Raw genomic sequence first — 22,415 nt, 5'->3', positions numbered from 1 at the left:
AACCCAACAAACAAACAAACAAACAAACAAAGAGCACCGAATGCTAGAGTACTAGAAATGATGCTTACTGAGAACACAGTGGTCCAGCTACTTAGGAGGACCTAAGCTTGGTCAGTATCTTCCACGACAAAAGATAGTGCTGGTTGCTTTGTTTTGTTTTGTTTTTCCTATTGTTGGGCTGTTATTTCGTTAGTATAGGGAAATTCTGGGTGAAAACTTCTTTTTACCGATACATGTCAATAACTCATCTAAAATTTGTAGTCTTGGAGAGTTGTCTAGGGGGGAACCAAGGGGTCAAGTGACTTGTCCATGGTCACAAAGATAAGTGAGCAAGTGCCAGAAGCAGGATTTGAATTCGGGTCTTCTTGACTTAAAAACGCTCTCTCTCTCTACTGTTTTCTCTATGAACATGTAAACTTCCATCATAATCATATCAATTAAGAGTATTTGGTTACACAAAAGGGCAAGGCTGAAAATCTGGAAGTTATGAAGTTTGAGCAGATATTACACATAAAAACTGTCAAAAACAACTAATATTTGTATTAGGCCTTAAGGTTTTACAAAGCACTTCATAAATATTATTTCACTTGATTCTCACAACAACCCTAGGAATAGGTGCTATTTTTAACTCCATTTTACAGATGAGAAATGATAAGTTTCTGAATCGGGATCTGAACTTAGGTCTTCCAGTGTTCTATCCAATGCACTACTGGAATTAATACTTTTTTTTTTTACTTCACACCAATACTTCCAAGATAACAATTGCAACTTGAGGACTCTGTACATCCCTTTCCTGTACATTATATGTTATTTGAACATTGCTGTCCTTTGTTTTCATCCTTAAACAGATACCTGTTTGCAATTTTGTTTCTAGTCTTTAGCTTTTCCTCCACGCAGTCCTCAGTGCTCCATCACTGTGGTTTTGAATGCTAGTCAGACATTCATCGGCATCCTGAACCTAGGTTTCTGGAATTCTTTATAGAGAAAACCAAATTAGAATAAATCTAGAAACACTCCAGGACTTTGCCAAAATGCATAGATACCCTCTATACATTCACAAATTGATATCTCTGTTAATTGGCTTACCCTAAGGTGAATGTATCATAAAATAAAGAACAAGGTTGTATAGTCTGGGTGGAGGGGGTGGGGGAAGAAAATGGTGATTGTTTCTATATACCTCAAGATAAAATCCATTTATTAAAATGTCTTATTTCTCTAGAAGGAGATATAATAATTAAAATGGGGACAACAGGAATATTTGCTTTGGGATGGATTTAAGCTAAGAAAAAATAAAAAAAAAACATAACTATCTATCTAACTCTGTTCAATGATGAGTTCTCAAAGGACATGGCAGGGTGAAAACCATAGCCAGCCCAATTCAAAGCTATCATGTAAGCAAAGTTCAGCCTCCTTATTTCTTCCTTTTTTCTTTGCTTTCTCAGGTATGCAGTGGTCACATGATACCATTACTCCTTTAAAAAAAAAGCAGAAAAGGATATGATAAACTAATTCATACTTTGATGTCAATGGCTCAAATGCTATGACTCACAAGGCTCCATTTATTTATTTATTTGTTTGTTTATTTATTCATTTTTTATTTATTATTTGATTCAAAAGCATGAATCATAAAGGCTGAAATTTTAAAGTTTTATCTTTTGAGAAATTTGATATGAGGACTTGTTTCCCCCATTTGAGTACTTTCTTTCTTATCTAATTTGACTACTTTCTTATCTAATTTTGTCTGTGCAGAAATCTTTCAGTTTCATGTAATCTAAGTTACCAAGTTTATCTTTCTATTCTTCCTTAGGTTAAGAAAATATCACTCATAACTGTGACAGATATAAGATCTGTTTCTGGTTCTTTAAAAAATAGTGTAATCTTTAATGTTAAGGTCATATCAATATTAGAATATATTGTGGAGAATATATTTTTAAGTCAAATTTAGAATATATTTAGAATATATGGTTTAAGCCTAATTTCTGACAAACTACTTTCCCATCTTCCCTGTAGTTTTTTTTAGCCAGATAAGGAGTTCTTTACTAAGTAATTCATGTTTTCCAATTTATTGGACACTGTGTTATTGAGTTTCATTGTTTCTGATTCTCCATTTTCAGTCTGTTCTTTCGATCTATTGCTCTATTTTTTCAGCCAATATCAGATGGTTTTGATGACTGCCGCTTTATAATACAGCTTGAGCTTTTCCCCATTTTCCTTGATAGTCTAGGCCTTTTATTTTTCCAAATACATTTTCTTATTATTTTATCAAGTTCTATAAAGTATCCCCTTTGATAATATAATAGGTACAGCATTAAATTTTGTCATTTGCATGGAATTTATATTATTAGTCAACAGGGACTTCTCTTCACTCATATGACATTTTATCAGTGACAGAGGATTCATAAGGCAGTGTTTATTAAATGCCAGAAGCTAGTATGCCAAGTTATACCTTAGGGCAGGGCAAGGTAGTTAGATAGGACACTGATATTAATATACAACTAACCTACACTAATCTCTTCTTCGAAGTGACTGGGTAGTCCACTGTGCAGTGATGACTTTGGAAAAGTAGATGGGGCTCCTATGTCCTTCTGGACTTTGATTTCATCATGGCTTTGCCATGTAGGGGATGGGTAGAGACGGTTTTCTGTGCTTGGGTTGACCTCTGATGGCCTTTAAAAGGGAAATCTCTGACATCCACAGTTTATGTTTGTATAATGCTTCACAGTTCAAGTACATTCCTCACAACAACCTATTCTATTATAGAATAGAGGTAGGTCCTACAAGAACCATGATCACCATTTTGTAGATAAGGAAAAGGGATCTTAGAAAGGTTAAGTGATAAGTCAAAGGTCACATAAATTCCGTTTACCTTGGTAACTCTGGTCTTAGGCATCAAAGTCCATGTTCTTTCTATTAAATCAGAATAAATGAATAGGCATAAGGTTTGTTCCACATATGTTCAAAATATGATAACTTACTTTTGGTTATGATGGTGATATGAAAAGTGACAGCTCTCCTGTGTAAAACCCAGCAAATCTATGGCAAAGTCTGCTGAAGAACAATGATAAAGGGAATGGAAAAGAAAGAGAAGGAAATTCCTCCCCCATGAAAACAACTATAGGGGAAGGGAGCTGTGCCAAGGAAACCAGAGCAACCTGAGCATAAGGGAGAAGCCAAAAGAGATGGGGAGAGAAGCCAAGCCAGGGAAACCAGAGTGAGCTCCCATGAACAGTCCAGATGTCAGCCAATGGTCTCCATGTGGAGTCACAAACCAGAATAAGGAGTGTGAGTGCTAGCAACTGGGGACCTGAAGCCAGATGCCATTCGAGGCTAGTCAGAACCACCCACCATAGGTCACTGTGCAGGGAAACAGGGACAGGCTGCATACTCTCTAAGCACTGGGAGCTAGAGTTTTATTGGTATTTATTCTCTTTGTATTTATTTTGTGTATACAGACATGTATCTATGTTGGCTCCTCTATATAAATGTAAGCTTCTTGCAAACAGTTTTTTTTTCATTAACCAAATTTTTATTCCCAGCGCCAAGCATCATGCCTGGCATATAGGAGGTGATCAATAAATGCTTGCTGGTGGATTGAAGAAGCATCACTGGAGTCCCTCAAAGCCATGGTTAATTAAAAAAAATAGATACCGTATTTCAAGCAATCATCAACTAATCATAACAAGAATTTATTTAGCTTTTACCAGGCACTATGTTAAAATACAAAGAAAGGCCAAAAAAAATTTTCTGCCTTCAAAAAGCTTACATTCTAATGAGGAAGACAACATATAAATAAATAGGCACATATAAGATACATACAGAAAAGGTGAAAGCTAACCTTGGAGGGGAAGACTCTAGCAGCCAGGAGGCCAGTAGAGGCCTCTTAGAGAAGGTGGCTGCTAGGTGGCAAAATGGATAGAATACCAGGTGGAGAATTAGGAAGACCTGAGTTTAAATGTAGCCTCAGACATTTACTAGCTGTGTGACCCTGGGCAAGTCATTTAACTCTATTTACCTCAGTTTCTTCATCTATAAAATGAGTTGGAGAAGGAAATGGCAAACCACTCAAGTATCTTTGCCAAGAAAACTCCAAATGGGGTCACAAAGAGTAGGACACAATTGAAACTTTGGAGCAACAACAGCAGAGAAAGTGGCATTTGAACTGAGTCTTGAAGGATGTCAGAGATCCACAGAGGCAGAGGTGAACAGAGGAAGCATTCTAGGCATGGGAGACAACCAGTGCAAAGTAGAAAGATGGGAGATGGAGGTCATGTATTTTTACAAAAGAAAACTGCCAAAATCCGTTAGAACAGAGGGCAAAGTGAAAATAATAATTTACATGTCACTTCTTAAAAGAAACTTTAGCCTCCAGAGTTCCCAGGTCAAAGTGAAATATTGTAAGCATCCAGAAAGAATTCAAGTGTCAAGAAACCACAGTCAGCATCACATAAGCCTATGCCATAACTATTGTAAAGGAAAGAAAATCTTGAAACATGGTATTAAAAAAGGTAAAAGTTCAAGGTTTGTAATGAAGGATAATGACTTACAAAACTGATTAAAATTCTGAGGGAGGGAGAGAATTGATCTTTAATAGAATAAAGGACTTTCAAGCTTGGCTCTTAAAAAAAGACAAACAATGAATGCCAATGTTGAAATGCAAACATCAGGTGTCAACAGAAACCTAGAAAAGTAAATATATTTGACCAAAAAGAAGGGGCTAAATGATTCTAATAGGGAGAGAAGAGACAAATGTCCTTTCAAAGTCCTAATGTATTCAAAAGTCATAAAAGGGAATAAACAGAGATAAACATAGGGCCTAGGTGTGGTTTGGTTCTGCTTTGTTAGTTTTAAGAGAGGAAAGAAAAGGGAAGGAAGAAGAAATACAATAGGATAGAAATGAAGAAGTGGGGAGAACTTATTAAAGAGCATTTTATAGAAATACACTAAACTCAACAGGGAGACAAAATTCATCTGGAAGAACAAAAGGTCAATCATCTCAAGGAAAATAATAAAAAAAGAAGTGGGAATAAAAGGGGTAATGAGTACTGGATCTCTAACTACACTGTAAAGCAGTAATCATCAAAACTATTTTGTACTAGTTAAAAAACAAAAAAGCTGATTTGATTTTGTAGCAAAAAAAATCTGATATAAAAAATTAAGAAGCAGTCAAGGTTGGTAACATAGAATTTCATAAACCAAAGGATTCCAACTACTTGGGACTCACTATTTGGCAAAGTTTGCTAGGAAAGCTGAAAAGTAGTCTGGCAGAAACCAGGTTCAAAACTAGTAACACAATAAGCTTTAAATGCATGAATGATCTCAGCATAAAACATTGATAAATTAGAGACACAGGAAAGGAGATACCCTTAATAACTGCGGGTATAAGAAAACGTTGCTGCCAAATGAGCGAAAAAGAGAATCACAGGAGACAGAGTGAACAATTTTGAGCACATAAGATCAAAAAGTTTTTCCCCCCATTAATAAAATCAATATTAGAATTTAAAATGAAACTATGAACTGGGGGAAATGTCCTTTTAGTAAATTTTTCTAATGTCTGATATACAAACTATGTAGGGAATGAATGCAAGTATATAAGAACAACAGCTATTTCCCAATATGTAAATAGTAAAAAGATAGGAAGAAATGCTCCAAATTACTAACAGTTGTGAGCTTCTACTCCACACTTATCAAATTGGCAAAGATGACCCCCAAAAAGGAAAATACAATAGTTCTAGGATCTCTGACATATCAAGCACACTGATATGGTCATGAAGAGATCCAACCACTCTTGAATGCAATTTTGAACTATACTCAAAAAGCTTCTACTAGATTTACGATCCCAAAGAGATACAAGATAGAAAGGATTTTAATGTACAAAAATAATTATAGCAGCACTTCTTAGTGGTGTTGCAGTGAAAACTGGAAATGAAATTCTTAATCATTTAAATGAATATAATCAAATAATATTTCAACACAAAAAATGACAAAAGTAATGAATTTAGAGAAACCTGGGAGGGCTTATATGAAACCGATGCAGAGCAAAGTGAATAGAACCAAGTGAATAATTAACACAATGACTATAACAATGATGAAAAGGTTAAGATCTATATAATCAATGCAATGTCCAATGATGATTTCAGAAGGCTGATGATAAAGCACACTTCCTTCCCCAAAATCTGAAGAGAACTGATGAACTAGAGGTGCGGAATGAGACACATTTCCTTTTATAGCCAATATGTGGATCGGTTTTTGTGTGACAATACTTAATGGTGATGTTTAATTTGGGAGAGGGGAGAGGGTTGTTGAGTGGGTCAAGATAGTGATTCTAGAAAAAAAGGAAGAAAATAAAAAGATTAGGTGAATAATTTTTAAAATCAGCATATGAGAGCAGAAGGAAATTCAAAAGGAGACATCAACCAACGAGGCAGTGTTGGAACTACTTCACTGAAGTATTCAAGGAAAAGAAAGAAATTGTACATAGTGGAGCTTCAGATGCATTCATTTTCTGTTCTTTGTATAAGGAATCCATGTTGTTTTGTTGGTTCAAAAAATTTTGAAAAAAGTAATAAAATTATTATTATCAGAGGTAAGTTGGAATCAACAAACAATGATACTAACTTTTCTTACTGAGCAATTAACTCCTGCAGGGAAAATGAATACAATTTGCAGAATAGGGGTGAGGCAAGCCATATTTTATATTTAATCCTCAGATGACTTAAATAGCCTTCCCACTGTCAATAATATAGTTCTCTGTGTGCATGGTACAGAGGGGATTGCAATTCCCTAGCTGCTTCCAAAAACAGCATGCTAAATGTGGTTGGAATGGAGGAATTTTAATTCTCTGAGCTAAAAACTAAAAAAAAAAAAGCTGCTCCATTGGCTACAAACTCTTCTTGGTTTTGACATTGTAAGAGCATTTGCTTCCATGCATTTGAGTTGAATTATTGAACTGACACTCTTCCATCCCAAGGTTCATAGCTTAGTAGCTTCTCTGCACCCATTGACCACAGATTCTTAAGGCTAAATGAGATTTTGAGAAATCCTCTATTCTTTGCTAAACTATTCATGATATGCATATTTTACTCATATAAGGATTTCTTCCTTTACAACCATAATTATATCCTCTATCTATAGATCTGTCTGTCTGTCCGTCCGTCTATCCATCCATCAATCCATCTATCTATCTATCTACAAATACAGTGTATATATGTATATGGGGGCAGCTAAGTGGTGCAGTGGACAGAGAGCCAGCCCTGGAGTCAGGACTACCTGAGTTCAAATTTGATCTCTGATACTTACTAGCTGTGGGACCCTGGGCAAGTCACTTAACCCTATTTGCTTCAGTTTCCTCATCTGTCAAATGAGCTGGAGAAGGAAAAGGCAAACTACTCCAGTATCTCTGCCAAGAAACCCCCAGTGGAGTCATGGAGAGTCAGATATGACTGAAATGACCAAAGAGGAACAACAAAAACAAATGTATGTATATATGTATGTTATCTTTCTATCTGTGAACTTTAGGGCCACTGCTAAATGAATACCCTAAGAGTATCTACTTTGACGTTAAAGATCTCCAGAGGGATGCCTCAATTTCCCCCCTCATCTATTCCAATCCAGAGAAATCTAGGCTGCCAAGAATTCTTCTGCCTATCCTAATTTCCTTACATTCAATTTATACCTGTCTTCTTGCTCTCATCAAGACGAAGAAAAGTTCCACATCAAAACACTGACTATTTCTCAGAATCATAGAATTTTAGAGTTGGATAGTACAACGGTGACTGTCTGTCTAGTTCAACCTGCACTGGGAAAGAAGCCTGGCAAGTTACCCATTGAGAATTCCACTCCTGCTCCTGAAGCAACCAATTCTACTCTGAGACAGGCAGTAATGGTTAGGAAGTTTTGGCTGACATCACATCTATATCAGCTCTTTGTAGCTTTCATCCGCTGCTCCTAATTCTTCTCTCTGGGATCAAACAAAGCTTTATAGGTAGCCCAAGTTGTTAATCCTTCTCATAGCTATTATTTTTCCCCTTTGGAACACCTTTTCATGTTTCTGTAGAATTGCAACCAGCATAATAATCCTGCCAATCTGAATCCACCGAGGCTTACTCAATACTTCTGTTTTATTTGTTTCCCCATCCTCCCAGGCTGGAGGACCAACATCAGAAGGTCTAACTTTCCCAAAATTTAGCAAGCCCTAGTCTAAAATACTCCAAGAAGACCTGGTCACTTCTAGTACCATGCCCTTTGTCTAAGGCTCTGTAGATACAAGAATATAGTACATAGGGTACATATCCTGCTCTCAAGTAATTTATAATCCAACAGCGGCAGGTATGTGTGTGTGTGTGTGTGTGTGTGTGTGTGTGTGTGTGTGTGTGGACAGAGGTACACAAATAATTAGGATATGAGAGAGAATGAGAAGTACAAAGCAGAAAGGAAGCAAAGTGATATGATGAATTTGGGGAGAGAGAAAGAGAGAGAGAGAGAGAGAGAGAGAGAGAGAGAGACAGAGAGAGAGAGACAGAGAGACACAGAGAGACAGAGAGAGACAGAGTATATCACTTTCATGAGTTGGTGCAAAGGATTGGGGAGAGCTTGATGGAGGAGGCCACTTTGATTGGACTGATTAATGTAGGTACTCCCTCCAAAGGCTCTGGTTGAGACCCATCCACACCTCCTCATTCTGGCTAATCCTTTTCTGTGTCCATCCATTGATCTTTCCTAAACAATCTGCCCAATGCATTAAGAGACCTTCTTCTGGGATTTTTTTTTAAATTTTGTGAATACCAGTGCAGCATTCAGGCTGTCTGTCATCCCTAACTCTTTCTCCCCATGTCTCTTTTCCATAATGGAAAAAGAATCCTCAGCCCTCTCTGTTTGTGGCATCTGCATTTAACAGGGTCGAGTTCTGCCTCTATCCAAAAGCTTCCCTGCATCTGGTGATGGGTGGCCACATTCAAAAGAAGATCACGTTTAAAAAAAAAAACCAACCCAACTTTAAATAGGGTGCTAGAGGACAATGAGGAAAAGGACCAGGGAATAATAATAATAACAACAATAATAAAAGAAATAACTGCTCCCCCTCCAATCTGAGTGCTCCTTTGTGACAAAGAAAAACAGTGGAGCAAAAGCATACTCTCATGGTAAATACATAGGACCATCTCCTAGTAGCTTCTTTCTGGTTTCCCAGGAGGAGAGAGGAATGTTCCATGGTCAGTTCTCAGGGACCTTTGCAGGACTTTCATTTATTCAGAGTTCAGCTTTCCTTTCCTGATCTTTTCACTTCTGGGGCACTCACTATTATACTGTGGTTTGAGTTTCACTTACATCCTCTTCATCAGTTCATACAAATCTCCACATCATTGCCAGTTTCAAGACGTGAGGGTAATCTTGGAGTTGTTCTCATTTGAATTTCTCTTACTGTTAGTGATTCAGAACATGTTTTCATATGGTCATTTGTAATTTACACTGCTTTTCAAACTGTTCATATCTTTTGACCGTTTGTCTATTAATATTTTTAAAAAATATTTAACTTTTTTGTTACGTTTTAAATTCCAAACTGTCTCCCTCCCTCCTTCTCCACCCTCCACTACAGAAGCCCCCTATTTGACACAGATCTGTAAATAAATGTAAAACCATACTATATATATTTCTATTTATCAGTTCTTTCTTTAGAGATGGATAGCATCTTCTTTCATAGTCCTTTGTAGTTGATTTGAGTATTTAAAACCCTCAGAAAAACTTGGTCATTCACAATTGTTCTTCAGACAATATTGCTGTTACTGTATAAATGTTTTCTTGGTTCAGCTCATTTCACTTTTCATTATTCCAAGCAAGTCTTCCCATGTTTTTCTAAAATCAACCAGCTTATCATTTCTTATAGTATGGGGGAATGTGCTTTTTTTGGAGGGGGAAGGCAATTGGAGTTAAGTGACCTTCCCAGCGTCACAAAGCTGGTAAGTGTCTGAGGCTAGATTTGAACTCAGGTCCTTGTGACTCAAGGCCTGGCATGCCATCCATTGCACAGCTAGCTGCCTCTTGGGGGGGGGGGGAATGCTTCTCCTATTATATATGTAGTCTCTCTGTCTCTATCCGTTCTCCCATCTCTCCTCCGCACAGCTGCCAAAGTGATTTTTCTAAAGCACGGACCTGACCACTCAATCACTCCCTTACTCAACGTCCTCAGGGACTCTCTCTTAGCTTTAGGACCTACTACAAACTTCCTGGGCTCTGAAGGCCTTTCACAACCTGGCTCCCAGACATTGCACATCACTTCCTTCATGCACTCCGCATTCCAGCCAAGCTGGCCATCTTGACGTTCCTCACATGCAACATTCCATCTGCCATCTCAGAGCTTTTATATTGCCTCTCCCCATGCCTGGAATGTAACCTCTCCTCATCTCCCACCTCTTACAGGCCTTTAGTCTCCTTCAAAGCTTGGCTCAAAAGCCACCTGCAACATAAGGCCTTTCCTGGTCCCTCTACCTGCTAATAGGGTCTCCTCCTCAAAATTATTTTATGAAAAATTGTATGTAAATATTTAATGTATATGTATCTGTTCAGTTGTTTTTCAGTCATGTCCAATTCTTTGTAACCCCATTTTGGGGGGTCTTCCTGGCAAAGATACTGGGTTGTTTTTCCATGTCTTCTCCAGTTCATTTTACAGATGAGGAAACTGAGGCAAACAGGGGTCAAATGACTTGCCCTGGGTCACCCAGCTAGTAAGTGTCTAAGGCTGAATTTGAACTCAGGAAGATGAGTCTTTCTGATTCCCAGTTCAGTGCTCTATCCACTATACCACCTAGCTGCCCTATATATATGTATACATTTATATTATATGTATAATTTTTATATTATATAAATATAGAATACATAGAATATTCCATGTATACATTTCTCTTCCCATCAGGTGCTATATCTTTAAGGGCAGAGTTAAATAGGAATTAGTTCTGTAATTTCATTGGTCTAAGGAACTCCCAGGTGAGGAAGCTCCTTCTACCATACAGATTGGCACCTTCTGTTATGTAAGAGTCAAAACTTGAATTGAGGTCTTCCTGGTTTTGGGGCCAGCTCTCTGGCCATGACACCACACTGCCTTTCTTTAGGGCTGGTATTATTTCAATTGCATGTTTCCATACTACCTAGGGCATACTCTGACACACATTACGTTCTTGATAATTGCTTTATCAACACTTGTGTCATGGACATCACTATGCATATTATGATGAGACAGCTAGGTGGTAGTGGATAGAGCATCAGCCCTCGAGTCAGGAGGATCTGAGTTCAAATCTGACCTCAGACACATAACACTTACTAGCTGTGTGACTCTGGGCAAGTCATTTAATCCCAATTGCATCTCCAAATAAATAAATAAATTGCTCAAATGTATTTCTTTGTAGCAGCTAGGTAGTATAGTGGATAGAACACCAGCCCTGGAGTCAGGAGAACCTGAGTTCAAATTTAGACTCAGACACTTACTAGCTGTGTGACCCTGGACAAGTCACTTAACCCTGATTGCCTAGGGGGGGAAAAAAGAAAAAGAGCACTATTTGATAATAAGATTTTTGAGGGCAGAGAACATATCTATACTTATGATAGTAATAGCCAGATGTGGTGGTGCACATCTGTAGATGCAGCTGCCAAGGAGGCTATTGCTGTTAGATTGTATAATCTTGGGAAATCTGAGCTGCAGTGGGCCAGGTGGATGATGGTAAAGATGAAAACTAATATTTATTAAATGTCTACTTTATTGCAGGTACCCTGCTAAGAGCTCTATGAATATCTCATTTCATCTTCATAGCCACCCTGGGAGTAGGTGCTATTTTTACCCCAATTTTACAGATGAGAAAACTGAGGCAGACCAAGGTTAAATGACTTGCCCAGGGTCATACAGTTAGTAAGTACCTGAGGTCAGATTTGGACTCCGATCTCCCTGTCTCTAGGCTCAGTGTTCTGTCCTCTATACCACCTAGCTGCCCCCACTAAGTCTGGTAACAGTATGGTGAGCCCTTGGGAGTAGGAGGCTGTCCTGTGAAGAGGCAAGATGGCCAGGTCAGAAATGGAGTGGGTCAAAGCTCCAGAGCCAATCAGTAGTGGATTAGGCTTGTGTGTGGGTGTAGGAACATCCGGTCTGGAAAGACTGGGAGACCCAATCTCCAAAATAATAATAGAATAATAAAATAATAATAGAAAACATTTGCAAAGTATTTTAAGCAAAGCACTGTACATATGTTACCTCACTTAACGCTCACAGCAACCTTGTAAGGTAGATGCTATCACCATCCCCACTTTACAGATGAGGAGTCAGGGAGGGGCAGAGGAAGAGGGATTCTTACTGTTCCATGCAGGTAAAGGTTGGGTGGGGTGGGGTTCCCTAAGAAACTGTCCTGGAAAGAGGTATCTTTATTCTAGCCTGAGAAGGAAAGGGAACAAGAATTAGTAAGTGCCTACTATGCTGAGTCTTAGAAATATCATCTCATTTGATTCTCACAACCCTGAGAAATATGTGCTTTTTATTCCCATTGCTAAAGAAACTGAGGTAGACAGACATTAAGTAACTTGCCCAGGGTCACAGAGCTAGTCAGTGCCTAAGGCTGGATTTGAAAGCTCTCCAGACCACCTAGCTTCCCCAGTGATTATTTCATTGGCTTCATTTCAATGAATCTGGAAAACATTTGTATGCCAGGGCAGTGAATGAAAATAAAGGTTGTGAAAATACTCATAGGCACATATGGAATAATTTGAAGTTTCCTATATCCTTTCCTTTCTGATTTTGGTGCCTGGTCCCTCTGGTTTGGGAAAAAGAGGCATTAACAAGGATGAGAAAGAGTCCTATGCCATCCCTTGTCAATTCTGCCAGGCTCTTAGACGTGTCACATGTCCCTGACCATAATCATCTCTGAATTTCCTAATGATGAAACACGCTCCTGCTGCCAAACAGGCTTAAAGGACCTTCTCTGCCACACTCTTAAAGTATCACCTGAAAAAAAAAATGAACCCTACTTTTTTACATATGGATTCATTAGGGGCTCATTCATGTACAGATTCAGGGGGGAGGAAGTTTGAAAGGAGAGAGAGTAATCCCAGAGAGAAGTGGTATCGGCATGTTCTGTATCAGTAAGCATCAGTAAGCCAGTTACCACTACCATGATGCAACCTGCTTCTCTTAGCCCAAATTTTAGTCATCACTTACTCGACTGAGATGAAAAAGTAATAGAACTTAATCTCCCATTCAACTTTGAATGGCCTGTAATTTAATCTCAGTGTTAATGAATAAGGTTCACATTATTCCATCATTCCACAAGCATTCACTGAGACTATTTTCGTGTCTATCACTGTGATGGCAATCAAAGGGCCAGGGTTACGTATATAAAGGATCGGGCTTAGTGGAAGAACAGTGGGGATTTGGCCCCTCCAGGCTTAACCTGCAGGTGCTAAGAACACATTTCAGAGCTACACAGAATGACCTAATGAAGAAGTGGCTACACACACACACACACACACACACACACACACACATGCACACATATACCTCCTCCCCTTTTCAGCCCAATCAGGGAAGTTTTATATGTGTCTTGTATACAACGTCTTAATGTATTATAGTTTGCACTAAGACTTCTGGGACACTCTGTATTTATATGCTGGTATGATATAAAAATAGTGATTCAGGAAGGAGCTGGTGCAGTAGAAATTTTGCTAGATTGGGTGTTAGGAGACCAGAGTCCACATCTCAGCTCTGTCACTTCTTACCCATGTGACTTTGTGCCTCTTTGGGGTTCAGTTTCCTGATCTGTGAAATGAAGAGGGATGGAGTCGATGTCCTCTAAAGCTAAGATAGCTTTTAAAAACCCACGAACTTTCTTTAGGAGCAAGTCTTTTTTTTTTTTTAACCAACACAGTCTAAACTTATCAATGTCACAATCATAGCATACCTAATACTTAATCATTAGAGCTCCCACAATCTGAGAAAACTCAGGACTCATTTTTTCTTTCTCTCTCTTTCTCTTTCTTCCTTCCTTTCTTTTTCCTTTCTCTCTCCCTCTCTCTCTCTCTCTCTCTCTCTCTCTCTCTCTCTCTCTCTCTCTCTCTCTCTCTCTCTCTCTCTCTCTTTGTAATCTAGACCTGTGATTTCATGGGTATCAGCAACTCCTGATGAGAAACCTCCCTCCACAATACAGATCAGCCACTCTTGTGTAAAAAAATCCTTGTCTGGGTTAACACAGCTCTTACATGCAGAGAAGAGAGTTGAACCAAGACTTTTTTTTAAGGCGTGACTCCAACTGGACTCTGTCCACTTCACTATACTGTGTTCACCTATAAAATGCCAATTTTATAGGTTACACTTGACATTTATTACAAATGGGGCCACCTTGCAACCTGCCTGCAACCTTGTGGTGACCATCTGGAATGTTTGTGCAATAAGGGATGTTATTTTTCAGCCATTTTTTTTAGGTTGGCCTAATTGCTTTCATACTCAAGGCCCATTGCCTTGGGCTAAGTATCCACTCCTAGAAATATGAGTGTTCTTTCTCTAGTTTAGGGTCAGATTTCAATGCTTCTCAAAGGCCAGCTATAAAACCTAGACTTCTGCCATCTTCAAGGCAACACCCCAGCAAAACAGATGGATTCCCAAAGTGTATTAAAAAAATAAACCTTCTCACTGATAAACCCTGGTTTTAATTCTAAGTCAGCAAAAACATAGAGTTATTTTAAGAAAGCTTAAATTCTGCTCTACTTCAACACTGAAGTTTTAGGCCCCCACTAGTCCAGGGCTGGAGCAGACAAAAGTTTCCATTTACTAAATTAACAGTCTTCACAAATTTTCCATTTTACTTGGGCAGGGGTAGGGGTTGTTGCAGCAACTATGTAAGGAAGAGATTTCTTCCCTTGTACCAAGGGTGTGGCACTGTTTGGCTTCAGTAATTAGCCCATTTATAAGTTAAACAAACAAAACTCCAGCACCAGCCTCCTCTCGGGTTTCGTGACGCCTTGCCAACTACCCACCCAGCTAACTAACAGCTACGTGGCAAGCCTGCCATTCATGGATGTGCTGGTATGGCAGGAAGCCCAGCTCTTTCCCCAATGTAGGAACTGCCAGATTTCTCATACACTGCTGGATGGTTATAATAATCTCCATTAAGCAGTGAATTATTCACCCAACCTATTATTATGACTACCCTAGGTCATCCCCTAAGGATTGTTATCATAGGCATTACAGGTACTTCAAATGCTCGTTTAACCTAGGAACGATTGGAAAGGCAGGGGAGGTGGGAAAGTGAGAAGGGAGAATCAATAGAATGCCAGTCTCATACACCAAAGGTTCTTAACCTTTTTTTGTTTATTGGAACCCATTGGCAGTCTGGTGATGCAAGCCTATAGATTCTTTCCCGGAATAATGCTTTGAATGCATAAAATAAAATACTTAAGACTACAAAGTAAACCAATTATACTGAAGTTCAGCTGTCAAAATATTTTTTATATAAACCAAATCCATGGAACCCTGAAACCTACTTACAGCACCATGGGTTCCAGGTTAAGAACCTTTGCCTTGGACATTACTTTTTTTCCTTTTCTTTTATCACAACCAATGGCTTCCTTGAAGCAGTTAATCCAGTTTTGGGGAAAGGCCAGACTATCCTTTAATAACAGTGCCTGACAGATATACAGCACCTGTCTCCCAATGAGTTCAAAGGACTTCATACAAAATACCTTACTGCGTTTTATAATATCTGTGACCTAAGCTAAGTATAGCTCTCATTGTACCAGTTTTCAGTGAAGAATGGTATAGGGTTGAATTTTGCTTACTCCTGGCACCTGGGATGGGAGGAGCAGCTTTCCTATTTGATTTGGAGATGATTTGCTTTAATTAACTCTGCTCTTTTTTTTTTTAATCCCATCTGCTCCCAAGCATCATCTGAGTTTTTTCATAGAGGTCTCAGCGCCCTTTGATCCATAGTTCAATCTTTCAAAATAGCACCCACTAATTGGACTGGAGAGGACCTCCTTGGGGGGGAAACAGCAAGGCAAAACCACATCATACACACTACCAAGTCGATTGTGGGCTTGTGAGGACAAGTGAGGCAAGGTCCAGTCTTCATTTCAGAATGTCTATTATCATGTGATTGCATTTGTAATCCCATCAGATAGGATGCTTCTGGCCATTACTGACCACTACCCTGTCCACTACAGTATTTTACATGTTTTAATTTTTATTTTTTTTTCAAAAGCTAGAGAGGAAATTCCCTATAGCAATCAGTGTAAGGTCCCCACTTCCTACACAAGTTATTGTTTTAGAAAGATATTGGGAACACTGGGGAGCTAGTGACCTGCCCAAGGTCAGGCTGGACTTGAATCCAGGTTTTCCTTATTCTGAGGTGGTCTCTCTGTCTCCTACATCATGCTGCTTTGCCTCTCTGAGCTCGTACATAATAGGTATTTAATAAACGTTAGTTGAAGGAAAGACCACATTGAACTGGTGCATAGCGAAGGGAGCAGAACCAGGAAAACATTTTATACCATGACAACGTCAGCATTATAAAGAAAAACAACTTTGAAAGGTGTTAGAACTGAGCAATGCAATGACCAATGACAAGTCCAGAGGACAAATGGTAAAGCTTGCTACCCACCTCTTGGCTGGGATGTGATGTATTCAAGATGCAGAATAAGGCATATATTTGGGGCAAGGCCAATGAGAGAATTTGCTCCACTCATGCATATTTGTTACAAGGGCTTTCTTTTTGTTGTTGTTTGATGGAGGAAAGAGTGAGATGGAGAGAAAATAAATGCTCAATAATTGGAAAAAAAATTTAAAAAATTGAATGTTGAATAGTTCTTTGTTATGAATGTGTGTCCCTACCACATAGTAGGCATACTGATTGGCTGAAAAATTGTTCAGCCTTTAGATTTTGTTCTTCATTTCCCACTCATAACTGATTTACATAGTGAGTTACAGTTTGCAAAGTACAACAGCCAGTAACTAAGGGGCAGAACTAATTAGGACAGTTCCCACAATATTTCCTTACTTTAGAGCATATTCTTATATACAAAACGTAATCTGTTGCTTTTTGGAAAGCTATAGTGGGAACACCCAGGGTATTATTCTATCCTTCCCCCTAAGATTATGTTATCCCAGCAATAAATTCTACAGAGATGTCCGGGGAGGTACCCAAGGCCTGGAAATACATGGCCACGGTTTCTAATCAAAGAGAACCTTTCAGAGCAAAACCTTCTTATTATGTTTCTTCTAAGGTTACGGTGATTGGTCTGGAGACTGGACCTAAATCTTCTGGTGATGAAAGAGAATGAAGCCCACCGAAGCTCTCTTGAAGACATTTCTGGGAATAAGTTCCTGCAGGTACTTCTTCTTTGTTAACAATGATTTCTTTGTCCATGTTGAATCAGATAGTTTTTCTGTACATGGGGTTAAGAATTTCAGGTGCCGGGTCAGAGCCCCTGACTCCCTAAGGTTCTTCCCACACTCTTTTAAGCCAGGGGCTACATAAAATAGTGAAAGAAGGCTTGTCTCTGAATGTGTATGCCATTTACATAAGTGGTAGAATCAACAGAGCCAACTAGCTACCCCAAGGGAGCACTGATCTGCAATGCTGTAGACAGGTATTTCATTAATAGCAAATAATAAAACCTTTCTTCTAAACAGCCTCGAAGCCTGGTCCTTCAGTGTTTACTAATCACGGTGGCCGAGTGTTCAGATCATTCCTATAATTCACAATTATATTTGTTGTTGTTGTTGTTGTTCAATTGTTTCAACTGTGTCTGACTCTTCACGACCCCATTTGGGGTTTCCTTGGCAAAGATACTGGAGTGGTTTGTCCTTTCTTTTCCCAGCTCATTTTACAGATAAGGAAACGGAGGCAAACAGGGTTGAGTGACTTGTACAGGGTCATCCAGCTAGTAAGTGTTTGAGGCCAGATATGAACTCAGGAGGATGAGTCTTCCTGACTCCAGACCTGGCACTCTATCCACCGTGCCACCTAGCTGCCTTGTCACTTAACCTCCCTCAGCCTCAGTTTCCCCATCTGCAAAGTGAGGACAATAAAGGCACCTACTTCACAGAGTTTTTGTGAGGGTCAAATGTATGAAGTGCTACGTGAATCTTAAAGCTCTATGTAAATGCTAGCTATCATTATTTATCGTCCTGCCAATTAGTTGTGTCTGACTCTTCGTGACCCTGATACTGGAGTGGTTTGCCATTTCCTTCTGCAAGCTATCACTACCACCACCACCACCACCACCACCATCTTTTTGTTGTTGTTATTGAGTACTCACTTGGATGAAATCACAGAACCATCAGAGAACTAAGGTATTCACAAACACCTGCCTTGTTTTCTCTTTGAGAAGGTGAATTCCTCAAAGAAAAAGACCATCTACTTCCTGTACTCCCTTTGAATCCCCCTTCCCCCTCCCACCCTTAGTTTGCAGCTCTGTGCTAAACATGAAAGTGATTGATGTTACAGGAAAACAGTAGTGGCATCTTCTCTCCTTTTAATAGCTAATTGTGGCTGTCTGGGGCTTTCCTCTCCATAGCCACTAAAACTCATAAAGCTAGTTCTAAATGTGTTTGAGATCTCAGCTTTAAAAATGACCAGTGTCAGGCTTTGTCCTCCATGTTGTCATCAACCCCTCCCTGGAGGACATTTCCATTCATCCTCCAGTTTGTTTCACATCTGTCCATCTATTTATTTAGGGCAGAGATAGTCACCCAGTTCTACATTTGGCATGGAGTCAATGCCACGAGGACATTCTATAAATGAAAATAGTAGCAGCAGAAAGAGTATCATAATGATGGCAATAAATTCATTCTTATACTTGGTATACTTTTGGTAGAACAGGGGTGTTTAATCATGTATCCATGGAGCCCCACTGGAGGGGGTCTGTGTTTGGATATTTGGGGGGAAGGAGAGTGAATGTGGATGGTAAAAAATTAAATCTTTGTTTTCACTACTGCCTAAGTGAAATTTGGCATTTCTTCAGTTATGAATATAGACAACAAATCTCTATGCTAGAATCTATCTGGTTCTTCTTGAATCCAAGAGTAGGAAGAATGTGGTATAATCCAGCCATAGGGTATCCAAGACTAGAGAAGTCCAAAGGGTCTAGAAGCAGGCTTATCTAGGTATCCTGGGGGGAGTTTCCTTTCTCACAAAGCTGGTGTTTTCTTCTTGGGACCTCCTTAGGGTGTGACCTTCCACAACTCCCCACATACTTTTCCTTGATTCTATCTCAATAAAAAGTACACAAAGGCTGTCTCCCTTTAGGCACACAAGGTGCATGTTTACTTGGCTTAACTGCGGACACTCTCCTTCCTGTGAGTGGGTGTTCTGGGAGGGGTGAGACAGGAATCCATTAGGCTGAGCATGTCAGTCTCAAGGAGAGAGGAACCAGTAACTGCCACACATGGACCATACCTGTGTCTAGTGGACACATCAACCTGGATGGAGTCAGGGGCTCTGCGTCTCTTTTTAGGTCTTACTCTCTTGCCCTGACTTTTGGGCAATTTTTAAGGAACCATGGGGGTGATTTCTAAAGGAAAATTTTCCTAACAATTAGACCTAGCCAAATATAGAATGGGCTATAGGAGACTGCTGGAGGTCACATGTAAGAGTAATAGGTCCCTGCCAGTAGAGTTTTTAAAGTGAAAGCTTAGATGAGTCCTTGTTGGGCAGATAATTGGCAGATTCATCCTTCTGTTTTGACATTTAAAAATCTTTCATAACCTGGCCCCTTTCTACTTTTCTAGTCTTCTTACATCTTGCTCTCTCTGCCCTACCCTCCTTTTGCCCCCCCATGCACTCTGAGTTCCAATGACACTGGCCTCCTTCCATAATAAAATGTACCATCACTCAACTCTGTGCATTTTCACTGGCTCTCCCCCATGCCTGGGAAACTCTCTCTCCTCATCTCTGCCCACTGGTTTCCCTCATCTCCCAGCTAAAATCCCACTTTCTGTAAGAAATCTTGTCTGGTCCCTCTTAATCCTTCTCTTCGTTTATCACCTCCCATCTATCTTTGTTTGTATATCATTGTTTGAATGTTGTGTTTTCCCCTGTCTCCCATTAGACTTTGAGCTCCTTACATAATTCCTGGCACATGGTGGGCACTTAATAAATGCTTGTTGACTTGATTTTGGCATGGTAGGGGTTGGACCTCCAAGGTCCTTTCCTCAGTTTGCCCATGACTTGGTCCGAATAGATTTTGCCTTAATTTCCCGAATTATAAAATGAGGCACCATTACAAAAATCTCAGGGACGGCACAATGAGGTCATCCTCATAAAGAGGAATGAGTAGTTTGGAAGAGATGATGTGCTAGCTACAAAGTATTATTATAAAGAGAAGAGAAAATTTAGTTTCACCATCTCTTTACCATTCTAATTCCAAGGCCTCTGCTTACATGTTCATGTGCTTTTTGACACATTACCTTCATGGAAGAGGTCGAGACCATTTGTGAGCCTTGTATTGCCAAGTATGGAATGCCATCTTTAGAATGGATCTGGCACACATGAAAACATCTGTGAGTTGCAGTTGGCTACTAACCAACCCAATGTTAAGTGGATATGGAGAACAACTGGATTGGATGATTTCCCATCCAAGAAAGACTCCCCCTCTCCCCTTTTTCCTAATGCCTCACTTAGAACTGGGATTCAATTATACACCAGCTTTAAGACACAGCACACACTCAACTCCAATAAAAATACCAGTCTTTGTATTTCAGAATACTCATTAGAATCAGAAAACCCAATACTTTAAAGGACATCAACCTAGTGCCTAAGCAAGGATGTTTCCCTACAGTACATACCTGAAAAAATGCATAATTCTGTGGGTGTGGGCCACTCTAAAAGAAAAATGCTCCTGAATAGCCTGGAAGGTGGCAAGATACCAGGGATTTACACAATAAAGGGGCTCAAATCTAGACCAACTACATTCACCAACTACATACAGGGAGCCTCAAAACCAGAGAATCTATAACCACCACTGTTCCCATGCTGCAACTTTGAACTCACAACGAGAATTTCTGATTTTAAAAGAAAGTAACCTGGGTGGAAGTAGGCAGACTTTCCTTTGGAAAAAGCTGTCTGGGCTAAAATCAGCATGAGGTCTGACCAAGGTGACACTAAATGCCTCATTTAATCCTTGGGCATCCAGTTCTAAGGGGAATTGTTAGCATTCCCAGAAAAAACTAAACTGAAAGCTGCATAATGCTTATTTGCCTCTGCCCTGGTTCTCCTTCAGAAACCCTTTGGAATCCTTACTAATCCCCCTTCCACCAGAACGTCAGACTTACACATTCCGCCGCCTTCCCCTGATCTGGGATCCAAGTCTGGACAGCACCAAAGCCAGGCAGTCTTCTTTACCTAGTGCCATATCTAGGTCAGGCTGGCAGAGAGGCAGTGAGTGATCAAGAGGAAAGTAGCCCCAAGCAAAGCGGAAGAGACTCTTACTCATTCTACACAACCTCAGTGCTGGCAGTGATTAGGAAAGCAAAAATCCACGGGGAATGAACACCGCCCATTGGCCTTGCCTCATCGCCAATTTGCAGCAACAGGTAGTGAGTGAGTGCTATGAGCCTAAAAGGGAAAGCATTCTGAGGATGGATGGTGAGCTGAAAACTAACCGAGTGTGGAGGAAGCCACTCTTGATTGGCTCTTCCATTTCAGCATGGGCTCTGTCCAACTAAAACATCCATTATTCGAGTGGAGGGATCATGTCTGAATCATTCTGCATACCATCTCATGTGTAGTATGATACATTCTGGTTGGTTTGGTCTGACACTTAGTAAATCTCCCTGGGCTAAACCCAGGAAGATCACTTTGTTGGGAGGTTGGCCATGAGTGTCTGCAGTGGATTGTAGGTAGAGCTAGAAGGGACCTCAGAGGCTTAGTCCAACCACTCATTTGACAGGGGAGGAAACTGAGGCTCAAGGAAATTAAGTACTTTGCTACGGGGGAATACAGACCTTTTGCAATGTACCATACTGCTTAATTTGGATTATAACTGTACCTTCAGAAATCCCCAAAGGGTCTGGATTTTGCTGATTTCAAGAGTATTTTCCTCAGCATAAAGATTCCCAGTTAGGGGTAGGAGAATAATTAGACCTTTCTTCCTCACCTCCATGAGCCAATTTTAATTCTACCCAGTCATGCACCTATCACTCCAAAGTAGGACAGTAATTTAATTGTCTTTCCTTCTTATTCTGGAGCAGATGTCAAGGCAGCTACAGATCTCAGATAGGACGTCAGATTTGGATGACTTATCCAAGTCAGGAACTGAGGTTCTAAAGATTATATCTCTAGATCTAAGCTGGTGGCAGTCTGGACCATAACCAAAACAGGAGGGCAGAGGGCATACAGAAGTCATCTTTACCTCCCCACTAATATTTATTTTATTCCCTTACCTTCATTTTAGAA

At 39.8% G+C, this 22,415-nt stretch overlaps 1 protein-coding gene across 2 annotated transcripts in view; it reads right to left on the bottom strand.

The window, feature by feature from the left end:
• The window catches only part of SHROOM3 (shroom family member 3), a 229,595-nt gene that overhangs the window by 126,364 nt on the left and 80,816 nt on the right, over positions 1–22,415 (bottom strand). The window lies entirely within an intron of this gene.

The sequence above is a fragment of the Phascolarctos cinereus genome, unplaced genomic scaffold (assembly GCF_003287225.1).
Source record: "Phascolarctos cinereus isolate Bilbo 61053 unplaced genomic scaffold, phaCin_HiC Scaffold_9;HRSCAF=440, whole genome shotgun sequence".
NCBI classification, from domain to species: Eukaryota; Metazoa; Chordata; class Mammalia; order Diprotodontia; family Phascolarctidae; genus Phascolarctos; species Phascolarctos cinereus.
Note: the sequence above shows the minus strand (reverse complement) of the source record. Positions and strands in the feature narration are given on the sequence as shown.